This window comes from Oncorhynchus clarkii, chromosome 4, assembly GCF_045791955.1.
Source record: "Oncorhynchus clarkii lewisi isolate Uvic-CL-2024 chromosome 4, UVic_Ocla_1.0, whole genome shotgun sequence".
NCBI classification, from domain to species: domain Eukaryota; kingdom Metazoa; phylum Chordata; class Actinopteri; order Salmoniformes; family Salmonidae; genus Oncorhynchus; species Oncorhynchus clarkii.
The window spans coordinates 47,136,342-47,152,246 of record NC_092150.1 but is presented as its reverse complement, the minus strand read 5'-3'; the positions used below and the strand labels follow the sequence as shown (position 1 = coordinate 47,152,246).

At 34.6% G+C, this 15,905-nt stretch overlaps 1 protein-coding gene across 1 annotated transcript in view; it reads right to left on the bottom strand.

Annotated features, from left to right (window-relative positions):
* LOC139406902 (uncharacterized) overlaps window positions 1-15,905 on the bottom strand; it is a 624,715-nt gene that overhangs the window by 70,502 nt on the left and 538,308 nt on the right. The window lies entirely within an intron of this gene.

The window sequence follows — 15,905 nt, the reverse complement described above, 5'->3', positions numbered from 1 at the left end:
TCATGTTTGTGGCACTAAACAAGCTCTAAAATGATGTTTGTGGAGCTAAACAAGGTCTAAAATCATGTTTGTGGCACTAAACAAGCTCTAAAATGATGTTTGTGGAGCTAAACAAGGTCTAAAATCATGTTTGTGGCACTAAACAAGCTCTAAAATGATGTTTGTGGAGCTAAACAAGGTCTAAAATCATGTTTGTGACACTAAACAAGGTCTAAAAACATGTTTGTGACACTAAACAAGGTCTAAAAACATGTTTGTGGCACTAAACAAGCTCTAAAATGATGTTTGTGGCACTAAACAAGGTCTAAAATCATGTTTACGGCACTAAACAAGGTCTAAAATGATGTTTGTGGAGCTAAACAAGGTCTAAAATCATGTTTGTGACACTAAACAAGGTCTAAAAACATGTTTGTGACACTAAACAAGGTCTAAAAACATGTTTATGGCACTAAACAAGGTCTAAAATCATGTTTGTGGCACTAAACAAGCTCTAAAATGATGTTTGTGGAGCTAAACAAGGTCTAAAAACATGTTTGTGACACTAAACAAGGTCTAAAATGATGTTTGTGGCACTAAACAAGCTCTAAAATGATGTTTGTGGAGCTAAACAAGGTCTAAAAACATGTTTGTGACACTAAACAAGGTCTAAAATGATGTTTGTGGAGCTAAACAAGGTCTAAAATGATGTTTGCGGCACTAAACAAGGTCTAAAATCATGTTTGTGGCACTAAACAAGCTCTAAAATGATGTTTGTTGAGCTAAACAAGGTCTAAAATCATGTTTGTGGCACTAAACAAGCTCTAAAATGATGTTTGTGGAGCTAAACAAGGTCTAAAATCATGTTTGTGGCACTAAACAAGCTCTAAAATGATGTTTGTGGAGCTAAACAAGGTCTAAAATCATGTTTGTGACACTAAACAAGGTCTAAAAACATGTTTGTGACACTAAACAAGGTCTAAAAACATGTTTGTGGCACTAAACAAGCTCTAAAATGATGTTTGTGGCACTAAACAAGGTCTAAAATCATGTTTACGGCACTAAACAAGGTCTAAAATGATGTTTGTGGAGCTAAACAAGGTCTAAAATCATGTTTGTGACACTAAACAAGGTCTAAAAACATGTTTGTGACACTAAACAAGGTCTAAAAACATGTTTATGGCACTAAACAAGGTCTAAAATCATGTTTGTGGCACTAAACAAGCTCTAAAATGATGTTTGTGGAGCTAAACAAGGTCTAAAAACATGTTTGTGACACTAAACAAGGTCTAAAATGATGTTTGTGGAGCTAAACAAGGTCTAAAATGATGTTTGTGACACTAAACAAGGTCTAAAAACATGTTTGTGACACTAAACAAGGTCTAAAAACATGTTTGTGACACTAAACAAGGTCTAAAAACATGTTTGTGGCACTAAACAAGCTCTAAAATGATGTTTGCGGCACTAAACAAGGTCTAAAATCATGTTTATGGCACTAAACAAGGTCTAAAATGATGTTTGTGGAGCTAAACAAGGTCTAAAAACATGTTTATGGCACTAAACAAGGTCTAAAATCATGTTTGTGGCACTAAACAAGCTCTAAAATGATGTTTGTGGAGCTAAACAAGGTCTAAAATCATGTTTGTGACACTAAACAAGCTCTAAAATGATGTTTGTGGAGCTAAACAAGGTCTAAAAACATGTTTGTGACACTAAACAAGGTCTAAAATGATGTTTGTGGCACTAAACAAGCTCTAAAATGATGTTTGTGGAGCTAAACAAGGTCTAAATACATGTTTGTGACACTAAACAAGGTCTAAAATGATGTTTGTGGAGCTAAACAAGGTCTAAAATGATGTTTGCGGCACTAAACAAGGTCTAAAATCATGTTTGTGGCACTAAACAAGCTCTAAAATGATGTTTGTTGAGCTAAACAAGGTCTAAAATCATGTTTGTGGCACTAAACAAGCTCTAAAATGATGTTTGTGGAGCTAAACAAGGTCTAAAATCATGTTTGTGGCACTAAACAAGCTCTAAAATGATGTTTGTGGAGCTAAACAAGGTCTAAAATCATGTTTGTGACACTAAACAAGGTCTAAAAACATGTTTGTGACACTAAACAAGGTCTAAAAACATGTTTGTGGCACTAAACAAGCTCTAAAATGATGTTTGTGGCACTAAACAAGGTCTAAAATCATGTTTACGGCACTAAACAAGGTCTAAAATGATGTTTGTGGAGCTAAACAAGGTCTAAAATCATGTTTGTGACACTAAACAAGGTCTAAAAACATGTTTGTGACACTAAACAAGGTCTAAAATGATGTTTGTGGAGCTAAACAAGGTCTAAAATGATGTTTGTGACACTAAACAAGGTCTAAAAACATGTTTGTGACACTAAACAAGGTCTAAAAACATGTTTGTGACACTAAACAAGGTCTAAAAACATGTTTGTGGCACTAAACAAGCTCTAAAATGATGTTTGCGGCACTAAACAAGGTCTAAAATCATGTTTATGGCACTAAACAAGGTCTAAAATGATGTTTGTGGAGCTAAACAAGGTCTAAAAACATGTTTATGGCACTAAACAAGGTCTAAAATCATGTTTGTGGCACTAAACAAGCTCTAAAATGATGTTTGTGGAGCTAAACAAGGTCTAAAATCATGTTTGTGACACTAAACAAGCTCTAAAATGATGTTTGTGGAGCTAAACAAGGTCTAAAAACATGTTTGTGACACTAAACAAGGTCTAAAATGATGTTTGTGGCACTAAACAAGCTCTAAAATGATGTTTGTGGAGCTAAACAAGGTCTAAATACATGTTTGTGACACTAAACAAGGTCTAAAATGATGTTTGTGGAGCTAAACAAGGTCTAAAATGATGTTTGCGGCACTAAACAAGGTCTAAAATCATGTTTGTGGCACTAAACAAGCTCTAAAATGATGTTTGTTGAGCTAAACAAGGTCTAAAATCATGTTTGTGGCACTAAACAAGCTCTAAAATGATGTTTGTGGAGCTAAACAAGGTCTAAAATCATGTTTGTGGCACTAAACAAGCTCTAAAATGATGTTTGTGGAGCTAAACAAGGTCTAAAATCATGTTTGTGACACTAAACAAGGTCTAAAAACATGTTTGTGACACTAAACAAGGTCTAAAAACATGTTTGTGGCACTAAACAAGCTCTAAAATGATGTTTGTGGCACTAAACAAGGTCTAAAATCATGTTTACGGCACTAAACAAGGTCTAAAAACATGTTTATGGCACTAAACAAGGTCTAAAATCATGTTTGTGGCACTAAACAAGCTCTAAAATGATGTTTGTGGAGCTAAACAAGGTCTAAAAACATGTTTGTGACACTAAACAAGGTCTAAAATGATGTTTGTGGCACTAAACAAGCTCTAAAATGATGTTTGTGGAGCTAAACAAGGTCTAAAAACATGTTTGTGACACTAAACAAGGTCTAAAATGATGTTTGTGGAGCTAAACAAGGTCTAAAATGATGTTTGCGGCACTAAACAAGGTCTAAAATCATGTTTGTGGCACTAAACAAGCTCTAAAATGATGTTTGTTGAGCTAAACAAGGTCTAAAATCATGTTTGTGGCACTAAACAAGCTCTAAAATGATGTTTGTGGAGCTAAACAAGGTCTAAAATCATGTTTGTGGCACTAAACAAGCTCTAAAATGATGTTTGTGGAGCTAAACAAGGTCTAAAATCATGTTTGTGACACTAAACAAGGTCTAAAAACATGTTTGTGACACTAAACAAGGTCTAAAAACATGTTTGTGGCACTAAACAAGCTCTAAAATGATGTTTGTGGCACTAAACAAGGTCTAAAATCATGTTTACGGCACTAAACAAGGTCTAAAATGATGTTTGTGGAGCTAAACAAGGTCTAAAATCATGTTTGTGACACTAAACAAGGTCTAAAAACATGTTTGTGACACTAAACAAGGTCTAAAAACATGTTTATGGCACTAAACAAGGTCTAAAATGATGTTTGTGGAGCTAAACAAGGTCTAAAATCATGTTTGTGACACTAAACAAGGTCTAAAAACATGTTTGTGGCACTAAACAAGCTCTAAAATGATGTTTGCGGCACTAAACAAGGTCTAAAATCATGTTTATGGCACTAAACAAGGTCTAAAATGATGTTTGTGGAGCTAAACAAGGTCTAAAATGATGTTTGCGGCACTAAACAAGGTCTAAAATCATGTTTACGGCACTAAACAAGGTCTATAATGATGTTTGTGGAGCTAAACAAGGTCTAAAATCATGTTTGTGACACTAAACAAGGTCTAAAAACATGTTTGTGACACTAAACAAGGTCTAAAAACATGTTTATGGCACTAAACAAGGTCTAAAATCATGTTTGTGGCACTAAACAAGCTCTAAAATGATGTTTGTGGAGCTAAACAAGGTCTAAAAACATGTTTGTGACACTAAACAAGGTCTAAAATGATGTTTGTGGAGCTAAACAAGGTCTAAAATGATGTTTGTGACACTAAACAAGGTCTAAAAACATGTTTGTGACACTAAACAAGGTCTAAAAACATGTTTGTGACACTAAACAAGGTCTAAAAACATGTTTGTGGCACTAAACAAGCTCTAAAATGATGTTTGCGGCACTAAACAAGGTCTAAAATCATGTTTATGGCACTAAACAAGGTCTAAAATGATGTTTGTGGAGCTAAACAAGGTCTAAAATCATGTTTGTGACACTAAACAAGGTCTAAAAACATGTTTGTGACACTCAACAAGGTCTAAAAACATGTTTATGGCACTAAACAAGGTCTAAAATCATGTTTGTGGCACTAAACAAGCTCTAAAATGATGTTTGTGGAGCTAAACAAGGTCTAAAAACATGTTTGTGACACTAAACAAGGTCTAAAATGATGTTTGCGGCACTAAACAAGGTCTAAAATCATGTTTGTGGCACTAAACAAGCTCTAAAATGATGTTTGTGGAGCTAAACAAGGTCTAAAAACATGTTTGTGACACTAAACAAGGTCTAAAAACATGTTAATGGCACTAAACAAGCTCTAAAATCATGTTTGTGGCACTAAACAAGCTCTAAAATGATGTTTGCGGCACTAAACAAGGTCTAAAATCATGTTTGCGGCGCTAAACAAGGTCTAAAATGATGTTTGTGGAGCTAAACAAGGTCTAAAATCATGTTTGTGACACTAAACAAGCTCTAAAATGATGTTTGTGGAGCTAAACAAGGTCTAAAACATGTTTGTGACACTAAACAAGGTCTAAAACATGTTTGTGACACTAAACAAGGTCTAAAATGATGTTTGTGGAGCTAAACAAGGTCTAAAATGATGTTTGCGGCACTAAACAAGGTCTAAAATCATGTTTGTGGCACTAAACAAGCTCTAAAATGATGTTTGTGGAGCTAAACAAGGTCTAAAATCATGTTTGTGGCACTAAACAAGCTCTAAAATGATGTTTGTGGAGCTAAACAAGGTCTAAAAACATGTTTGTGACACTAAACAAGGTCTAAAATGATGTTTGTGGAGCTAAACAAGGTCTAAAATCATGTTTGTGACACTAAACAAGGTCTAAAATCATGTTTATGGCACTAAACAAGGTCTAAAATGATGTTTGTGGAGCTAAACAAGGTCTAAAATCATGTTTGTGACACTAAACAAGGTCTAAAAACATGTTTGTGACACTCAACAAGGTCTAAAAACATGTTTATGGCACTAAACAAGGTCTAAAATCATGTTTGTGGCACTAAACAAGCTCTAAAATGATGTTTGTGGAGCTAAACAAGGTCTAAAAACATGTTTGTGACACTAAACAAGGTCTAAAATGATGTTTGCGGCACTAAACAAGGTCTAAAATCATGTTTGTGGCACTAAACAAGCTCTAAAATGATGTTTGTGGAGCTAAACAAGGTCTAAAAACATGTTTGTGACACTAAACAAGGTCTAAAAACATGTTAATGGCACTAAACAAGCTCTAAAATCATGTTTGTGGCACTAAACAAGCTCTAAAATGATGTTTGCGGCACTAAACAAGGTCTAAAATCATGTTTGCGGCGCTAAACAAGGTCTAAAATGATGTTTGTGGAGCTAAACAAGGTCTAAAATCATGTTTGTGACACTAAACAAGCTCTAAAATGATGTTTGTGGAGCTAAACAAGGTCTAAAACATGTTTGTGACACTAAACAAGGTCTAAAACATGTTTGTGACACTAAACAAGGTCTAAAATGATGTTTGTGGAGCTAAACAAGGTCTAAAATGATGTTTGCGGCACTAAACAAGGTCTAAAATCATGTTTGTGGCACTAAACAAGCTCTAAAATGATGTTTGTGGAGCTAAACAAGGTCTAAAATCATGTTTGTGGCACTAAACAAGCTCTAAAATGATGTTTGTGGAGCTAAACAAGGTCTAAAAACATGTTTGTGACACTAAACAAGGTCTAAAATGATGTTTGTGGAGCTAAACAAGGTCTAAAATCATGTTTGTGACACTAAACAAGGTCTAAAAACATGTTTGTGGCACTAAACAAGCTCTAAAATGATGTTTGCGGCACTAAACAAGGTCTAAAATCATGTTTATGGCACTAAACAAGGTCTAAAATGATGTTTGTGGAGCTAAACAAGGTCTAAAATCATGTTTGTGACACTAAACAAGGTCTAAAATCATGTTTGTGGCACTAAACAAGCTCTAAAATGATGTTTGTGGAGCTAAACAAGGTCTAAAAACATGTTTGTGACACTAAACAAGGTCTAAAATGATGTTTGTGGAGCTAAACAAGGTCTAAAATCATGTTTGTGACACTAAACAAGGTCTAAAAACATGTTTGTGGCACTAAACAAGCTCTAAAATGATGTTTGCGGCACTAAACAAGGTCTAAAATCATGTTTACGGCACTAAACAAGGTCTATAATGATGTTTGTGGAATTAAACAAGGTCTAAAATCATGTTTGTGACACTAAACAAGGTCTAAAAACATGTTTGTGACACTAAACAAGGTCTAAAAACATGTTTATGGCACTAAACAAGGTCTAAAATCATGTTTGTGGCACTAAACAAGCTCTAAAATGATGTTTGTGGAGCTAAACAAGGTCTAAAAACATGTTTGTGACACTAAACAAGGTCTAAAATGATGTTTGTGGAGCTAAACAAGGTCTAAAATGATGTTTGTGACACTAAACAAGGTCTAAAAACATGTTTGTGACACTCAACAAGGTCTAAAAACATGTTTATGGCACTAAACAAGGTCTAAAATCATGTTTGTGGCACTAAACAAGCTCTAAAATGATGTTTGTGGAGCTAAACAAGGTCTAAAAACATGTTTGTGACACTAAACAAGGTCTAAAATGATGTTTGCGGCACTAAACAAGGTCTAAAATCATGTTTGTGGCACTAAACAAGCTCTAAAATGATGTTTGTGGAAATAAACAAGGTCTAAAAACATGTTTGTGACACTAAACAAGGTCTAAAAACATGTTTATGGCACTAAACAAGCTCTAAAATCATGTTTGTGGCACTAAACAAGCTCTAAAATGATGTTTGCGGCACTAAACAAGGTCTAAAATCATGTTTGCGGCGCTAAACAAGGTCTAAAATGATGTTTGTGGAGCTAAACAAGGTCTAAAATCATGTTTGTGACACTAAACAAGCTCTAAAATGATGTTTGTGGAGCTAAACAAGGTCTAAAAACATGTTTGTGACTCTAAACAAGGTCTAAAATGATGTTTGTGGAGCTAAACAAGGTCTAAAATCATGTTTGTGACACTAAACAAGGTCTAAAATGATGTTTGTGGAGCTAAACAAGGTCTAAAATGATGTTTGTGGAGCTAAACAAGGTCTAAAATGATGTTTGCGGCACTAAACAAGGTCTAAAATCATGTTTGCGGCGCTAAACAAGGTCTAAAATGATGTTTGCGGCACTAAACAAGCTCTAAAATCATGTTTATGGCACTAAACAAGGTCTAAAAACATGTTTGTGACAATAAACAAGGTCTAAAAACATGTTTGCGGCGCTAAACAAGGTCTAAAATGATGTTTGTGGCACTAAACAAGCTCTAAAATGATGTTTGTGGAGCTAAACAAGGTCTAAAAACATGTTTATGGCACTAAACAAGGTCTAAAATCATGTTTATGGCACTAAACAAGGTCTAAAATCATGTTTGTGGCACTAAACAAGCTCTAAAATGATGTTTGCGGCACTAAACAAGGTCTAAAATCATGTTTGTGGCACTAAACAAGCTCTAAAATGATGTTTGTGGAGCTAAACAAGGTCTAAAAACATGTTTGTGACACTAAACAAGGTCTAAAAACATGTTTATGGCACTAAACAAGGTCTAAAATGATGTTTGTGGAGCTAAACAAGGTCTAAAATCATGTTTGTGACACTAAACAAGGTCTAAAAACATGTTTGTGACACTAAACAAGGTCTAAAAACATGTTTGTGGCACTAAACAAGCTCTAAAATGATGTTTGTGGAGCTAAACAAGGTCTAAAAACATGTTTGTGACACTAAACAAGGTCTAAAATGATGTTTGTGGAGCTAAACAAGGTCTAAAATGATGTTTGCGGCACTAAACAAGGTCTAAAATCATGTTTGTGGCACTAAACAAGCTCTAAAATGATGTTTGTGGAGCTAAACAAGGTCTAAAATCATGTTTGTGGCACTAAACAAGCTCTAAAATGATGTTTGTGGAGCTAAACAAGGTCTAAAATCATGTTTGTGGCACTAAACAAGCTCTAAAATGATGTTTGTGGAGCTAAACAAGGTCTAAAATCATGTTTGTGACACTAAACAAGGTCTAAAAACATGTTTGTGACACTAAACAAGGTCTAAAAACATGTTTGTGGCACTAAACAAGCTCTAAAATGATGTTTGTGGCACTAAACAAGGTCTAAAATCATGTTTACGGCACTAAACAAGGTCTAAAATGATGTTTGTGGAGCTAAACAAGGTCTAAAATCATGTTTGTGACACTAAACAAGGTCTAAAAACATGTTTGTGACACTAAACAAGGTCTAAAAACATGTTTATGGCACTAAACAAGGTCTAAAATCATGTTTGTGGCACTAAACAAGCTCTAAAATGATGTTTGTGGAGCTAAACAAGGTCTAAAAACATGTTTGTGACACTAAACAAGGTCTAAAATGATGTTTGTGGCACTAAACAAGCTCTAAAATGATGTTTGTGGAGCTAAACAAGGTCTAAAAACATGTTTGTGACACTAAACAAGGTCTAAAATGATGTTTGTGGAGCTAAACAAGGTCTAAAATGATGTTTGCGGCACTAAACAAGGTCTAAAATCATGTTTGTGGCACTAAACAAGCTCTAAAATGATGTTTGTTGAGCTAAACAAGGTCTAAAATCATGTTTGTGGCACTAAACAAGCTCTAAAATGATGTTTGTGGAGCTAAACAAGGTCTAAAATCATGTTTGTGGCACTAAACAAGCTCTAAAATGATGTTTGTGGAGCTAAACAAGGTCTAAAATCATGTTTGTGACACTAAACAAGGTCTAAAAACATGTTTGTGACACTAAACAAGGTCTAAAAACATGTTTGTGGCACTAAACAAGCTCTAAAATGATGTTTGTGGCACTAAACAAGGTCTAAAATCATGTTTACGGCACTAAACAAGGTCTAAAATGATGTTTGTGGAGCTAAACAAGGTCTAAAATCATGTTTGTGACACTAAACAAGGTCTAAAAACATGTTTGTGACACTAAACAAGGTCTAAAAACATGTTTATGGCACTAAACAAGGTCTAAAATCATGTTTGTGGCACTAAACAAGCTCTAAAATGATGTTTGTGGAGCTAAACAAGGTCTAAAAACATGTTTGTGACACTAAACAAGGTCTAAAATGATGTTTGTGGAGCTAAACAAGGTCTAAAATGATGTTTGTGACACTAAACAAGGTCTAAAAACATGTTTGTGACACTAAACAAGGTCTAAAAACATGTTTGTGACACTAAACAAGGTCTAAAAACATGTTTGTGGCACTAAACAAGCTCTAAAATGATGTTTGCGGCACTAAACAAGGTCTAAAATCATGTTTATGGCACTAAACAAGGTCTAAAATGATGTTTGTGGAGCTAAACAAGGTCTAAAAACATGTTTATGGCACTAAACAAGGTCTAAAATCATGTTTGTGGCACTAAACAAGCTCTAAAATGATGTTTGTGGAGCTAAACAAGGTCTAAAATCATGTTTGTGACACTAAACAAGCTCTAAAATGATGTTTGTGGAGCTAAACAAGGTCTAAAAACATGTTTGTGACACTAAACAAGGTCTAAAATGATGTTTGTGGCACTAAACAAGCTCTAAAATGATGTTTGTGGAGCTAAACAAGGTCTAAATACATGTTTGTGACACTAAACAAGGTCTAAAATGATGTTTGTGGAGCTAAACAAGGTCTAAAATGATGTTTGCGGCACTAAACAAGGTCTAAAATCATGTTTGTGGCACTAAACAAGCTCTAAAATGATGTTTGTTGAGCTAAACAAGGTCTAAAATCATGTTTGTGGCACTAAACAAGCTCTAAAATGATGTTTGTGGAGCTAAACAAGGTCTAAAATCATGTTTGTGGCACTAAACAAGCTCTAAAATGATGTTTGTGGAGCTAAACAAGGTCTAAAATCATGTTTGTGACACTAAACAAGGTCTAAAAACATGTTTGTGACACTAAACAAGGTCTAAAAACATGTTTGTGGCACTAAACAAGCTCTAAAATGATGTTTGTGGCACTAAACAAGGTCTAAAATCATGTTTACGGCACTAAACAAGGTCTAAAATGATGTTTGTGGAGCTAAACAAGGTCTAAAATCATGTTTGTGACACTAAACAAGGTCTAAAAACATGTTTGTGACACTAAACAAGGTCTAAAAACATGTTTATGGCACTAAACAAGGTCTAAAATCATGTTTGTGGCACTAAACAAGCTCTAAAATGATGTTTGTGGAGCTAAACAAGGTCTAAAAACATGTTTGTGACACTAAACAAGGTCTAAAATGATGTTTGTGGCACTAAACAAGCTCTAAAATGATGTTTGTGGAGCTAAACAAGGTCTAAAAACATGTTTGTGACACTAAACAAGGTCTAAAATGATGTTTGTGGAGCTAAACAAGGTCTAAAATGATGTTTGCGGCACTAAACAAGGTCTAAAATCATGTTTGTGGCACTAAACAAGCTCTAAAATGATGTTTGTTGAGCTAAACAAGGTCTAAAATCATGTTTGTGGCACTAAACAAGCTCTAAAATGATGTTTGTGGAGCTAAACAAGGTCTAAAATCATGTTTGTGGCACTAAACAAGCTCTAAAATGATGTTTGTGGAGCTAAACAAGGTCTAAAATCATGTTTGTGACACTAAACAAGGTCTAAAAACATGTTTGTGACACTAAACAAGGTCTAAAAACATGTTTGTGGCACTAAACAAGCTCTAAAATGATGTTTGTGGCACTAAACAAGGTCTAAAATCATGTTTACGGCACTAAACAAGGTCTAAAATGATGTTTGTGGAGCTAAACAAGGTCTAAAATCATGTTTGTGACACTAAACAAGGTCTAAAAACATGTTTGTGACACTAAACAAGGTCTAAAAACATGTTTATGGCACTAAACAAGGTCTAAAATCATGTTTGTGGCACTAAACAAGCTCTAAAATGATGTTTGTGGAGCTAAACAAGGTCTAAAAACATGTTTGTGACACTAAACAAGGTCTAAAATGATGTTTGTGGAGCTAAACAAGGTCTAAAATGATGTTTGTGACACTAAACAAGGTCTAAAAACATGTTTGTGACACTAAACAAGGTCTAAAAACATGTTTGTGACACTAAACAAGGTCTAAAAACATGTTTGTGGCACTAAACAAGCTCTAAAATGATGTTTGCGGCACTAAACAAGGTCTAAAATCATGTTTATGGCACTAAACAAGGTCTAAAATGATGTTTGTGGAGCTAAACAAGGTCTAAAAACATGTTTATGGCACTAAACAAGGTCTAAAATCATGTTTGTGGCACTAAACAAGCTCTAAAATGATGTTTGTGGAGCTAAACAAGGTCTAAAATCATGTTTGTGACACTAAACAAGCTCTAAAATGATGTTTGTGGAGCTAAACAAGGTCTAAAAACATGTTTGTGACACTAAACAAGGTCTAAAATGATGTTTGTGGCACTAAACAAGCTCTAAAATGATGTTTGTGGAGCTAAACAAGGTCTAAATACATGTTTGTGACACTAAACAAGGTCTAAAATGATGTTTGTGGAGCTAAACAAGGTCTAAAATGATGTTTGCGGCACTAAACAAGGTCTAAAATCATGTTTGTGGCACTAAACAAGCTCTAAAATGATGTTTGTTGAGCTAAACAAGGTCTAAAATCATGTTTGTGGCACTAAACAAGCTCTAAAATGATGTTTGTGGAGCTAAACAAGGTCTAAAATCATGTTTGTGGCACTAAACAAGCTCTAAAATGATGTTTGTGGAGCTAAACAAGGTCTAAAATCATGTTTGTGACACTAAACAAGGTCTAAAAACATGTTTGTGACACTAAACAAGGTCTAAAAACATGTTTGTGGCACTAAACAAGCTCTAAAATGATGTTTGTGGCACTAAACAAGGTCTAAAATCATGTTTACGGCACTAAACAAGGTCTAAAATGATGTTTGTGGAGCTAAACAAGGTCTAAAATCATGTTTGTGACACTAAACAAGGTCTAAAAACATGTTTGTGACACTAAACAAGGTCTAAAAACATGTTTATGGCACTAAACAAGGTCTAAAATCATGTTTGTGGCACTAAACAAGCTCTAAAATGATGTTTGTGGAGCTAAACAAGGTCTAAAAACATGTTTGTGACACTAAACAAGGTCTAAAATGATGTTTGTGGAGCTAAACAAGGTCTAAAATGATGTTTGTGACACTAAACAAGGTCTAAAAACATGTTTGTGACACTAAACAAGGTCTAAAAACATGTTTGTGACACTAAACAAGGTCTAAAAACATGTTTGTGGCACTAAACAAGCTCTAAAATGATGTTTGCGGCACTAAACAAGGTCTAAAATCATGTTTATGGCACTAAACAAGGTCTAAAATGATGTTTGTGGAGCTAAACAAGGTCTAAAATCATGTTTGTGACACTAAACAAGGTCTAAAAACATGTTTGTGACACTCAACAAGGTCTAAAAACATGTTTATGGCACTAAACAAGGTCTAAAATCATGTTTGTGGCACTAAACAAGCTCTAAAATGATGTTTGTGGAGCTAAACAAGGTCTAAAAACATGTTTGTGACACTAAACAAGGTCTAAAATGATGTTTGCGGCACTAAACAAGGTCTAAAATCATGTTTGTGGCACTAAACAAGCTCTAAAATGATGTTTGTGGAGCTAAACAAGGTCTAAAAACATGTTTGTGACACTAAACAAGGTCTAAAAACATGTTTATGGCACTAAACAAGCTCTAAAATCATGTTTGTGGCACTAAACAAGCTCTAAAATGATGTTTGCGGCACTAAACAAGGTCTAAAATCATGTTTGCGGCGCTAAACAAGGTCTAAAATCATGTTTGTGGAGCTAAACAAGGTCTAAAATCATGTTTGTGACACTAAACAAGCTCTAAAATGATGTTTGTGGAGCTAAACAAGGTCTAAAAACATGTTTGTGACTCTAAACAAGGTCTAAAATGATGTTTGTGGAGCTAAACAAGGTCTAAAATCATGTTTGTGACACTAAACAAGGTCTAAAATGATGTTTGTGGAGCTAAACAAGGTCTAAAATGATGTTTGTGGAGCTAAACAAGGTCTAAAATGATGTTTGCGGCACTAAACAAGGTCTAAAATCATGTTTGCGGCGCTAAACAAGGTCTAAAATGATGTTTGCGGCACTAAACAAGCTCTAAAATCATGTTTATGGCACTAAACAAGGTCTAAAAACATGTTTGTGACAATAAACAAGGTCTAAAAACATGTTTGCGGCGCTAAACAAGGTCTAAAATGATGTTTGTGGCACTAAACAAGCTCTAAAATGATGTTTGTGGAGCTAAACAAGGTCTAAAAACATGTTTATGGCACTAAACAAGGTCTAAAATCATGTTTATGGCACTAAACAAGGTCTAAAATCATGTTTGTGGCACTAAACAAGCTCTAAAATGATGTTTGCGGCACTAAACAAGGTCTAAAATCATGTTTGTGGCACTAAACAAGCTCTAAAATGATGTTTGTGGAGCTAAACAAGGTCTAAAAACATGTTTGTGACACTAAACAAGGTCTAAAAACATGTTTATGGCACTAAACAAGGTCTAAAATGATGTTTGTGGAGCTAAACAAGGTCTAAAATCATGTTTGTGACACTAAACAAGGTCTAAAAACATGTTTGTGACACTAAACAAGGTCTAAAAACATGTTTGTGGCACTAAACAAGCTCTAAAATGATGTTTGTGGAGCTAAACAAGGTCTAAAAACATGTTTGTGACACTAAACAAGGTCTAAAATGATGTTTGTGGAGCTAAACAAGGTCTAAAATGATGTTTGCGGCACTAAACAAGGTCTAAAATCATGTTTGTGGCACTAAACAAGCTCTAAAATGATGTTTGTGGAGCTAAACAAGGTCTAAAATCATGTTTGTGGCACTAAACAAGCTCTAAAATGATGTTTGTGGAGCTAAACAAGGTCTAAAATCATGTTTGTGGCACTAAACAAGCTCTAAAATGATGTTTGTGGAGCTAAACAAGGTCTAAAATCATGTTTGTGACACTAAACAAGGTCTAAAAACATGTTTGTGACACTAAACAAGGTCTAAAAACATGTTTGTGGCACTAAACAAGCTCTAAAATGATGTTTGTGGAGCTAAACAAGGTCTAAAAACATGTTTGTGACACTAAACAAGGTCTAAAATGATGTTTGTGGAGCTAAACAAGGTCTAAAATGATGTTTGCGGCACTAAACAAGGTCTAAAATCATGTTTGTGGCACTAAACAAGCTCTAAAATGATGTTTGTGGAGCTAAACAAGGTCTAAAATCATGTTTGTGGCACTAAACAAGCTCTAAAATGATGTTTGTGGAGCTAAACAAGGTCTAAAAACATGTTTGTGACACTAAACAAGGTCTAAAATGATGTTTGTGGCACTAAACAAGCTCTAAAATGATGTTTGTGGAGCTAAACAAGGTCTAAAAACATGTTTGTGACACTAAACAAGGTCTAAAATGATGTTTGTGGAGCTAAACAAGGTCTAAAATCATGTTTGTGACACTAAACAAGGTCTAAAAACATGTTTGTGGCACTAAACAAGCTCTAAAATGATGTTTGCGGCACTAAACAAGGTCTAAAATCATGTTTATGGCACTAAACAAGGTCTAAAATGATGTTTGTGGAGCTAAACAAGGTCTAAAATCATGTTTGTGACACTAAACAAGGTCTAAAATCATGTTTGTGGCACTAAACAAGCTCTAAAATGATGTTTGTGGAGCTAAACAAGGTCTAAAAACATGTTTGTGACACTAAACAAGGTCTAAAATGATGTTTGTGGAGCTAAACAAGGTCTAAAATCATGTTTGTGACACTAAACAAGGTCTAAAAACATGTTTGTGGCACTAAACAAGCTCTAAAATGATGTTTGTGGAGCTAAACAAGGTCTAAAATCATGTTTGTGGCACTAAACAAGCTCTAAAATGATGTTTGTGGAGCTAAACAAGGTCTAAAATCATGTTTGTGACACTAAACAAGGTCTAAAAACATGTTTGTGACACTAAACAAGGTCTAAAAACATGTTTGTGGCACTAAACAAGCTCTAAAATGATGTTTGTGGAGCTAAACAAGGTCTAAAAACATGTTTGTGACACTAAACAAGGTCTAAAATGATGTTTGTGGAGCTAAACAAGGTCTAAAATGATGTTTGCGGCACTAAACAAGGTCTAAAATCATGTTTGTGGCACTAAACAAGCTCTAAAATGATGT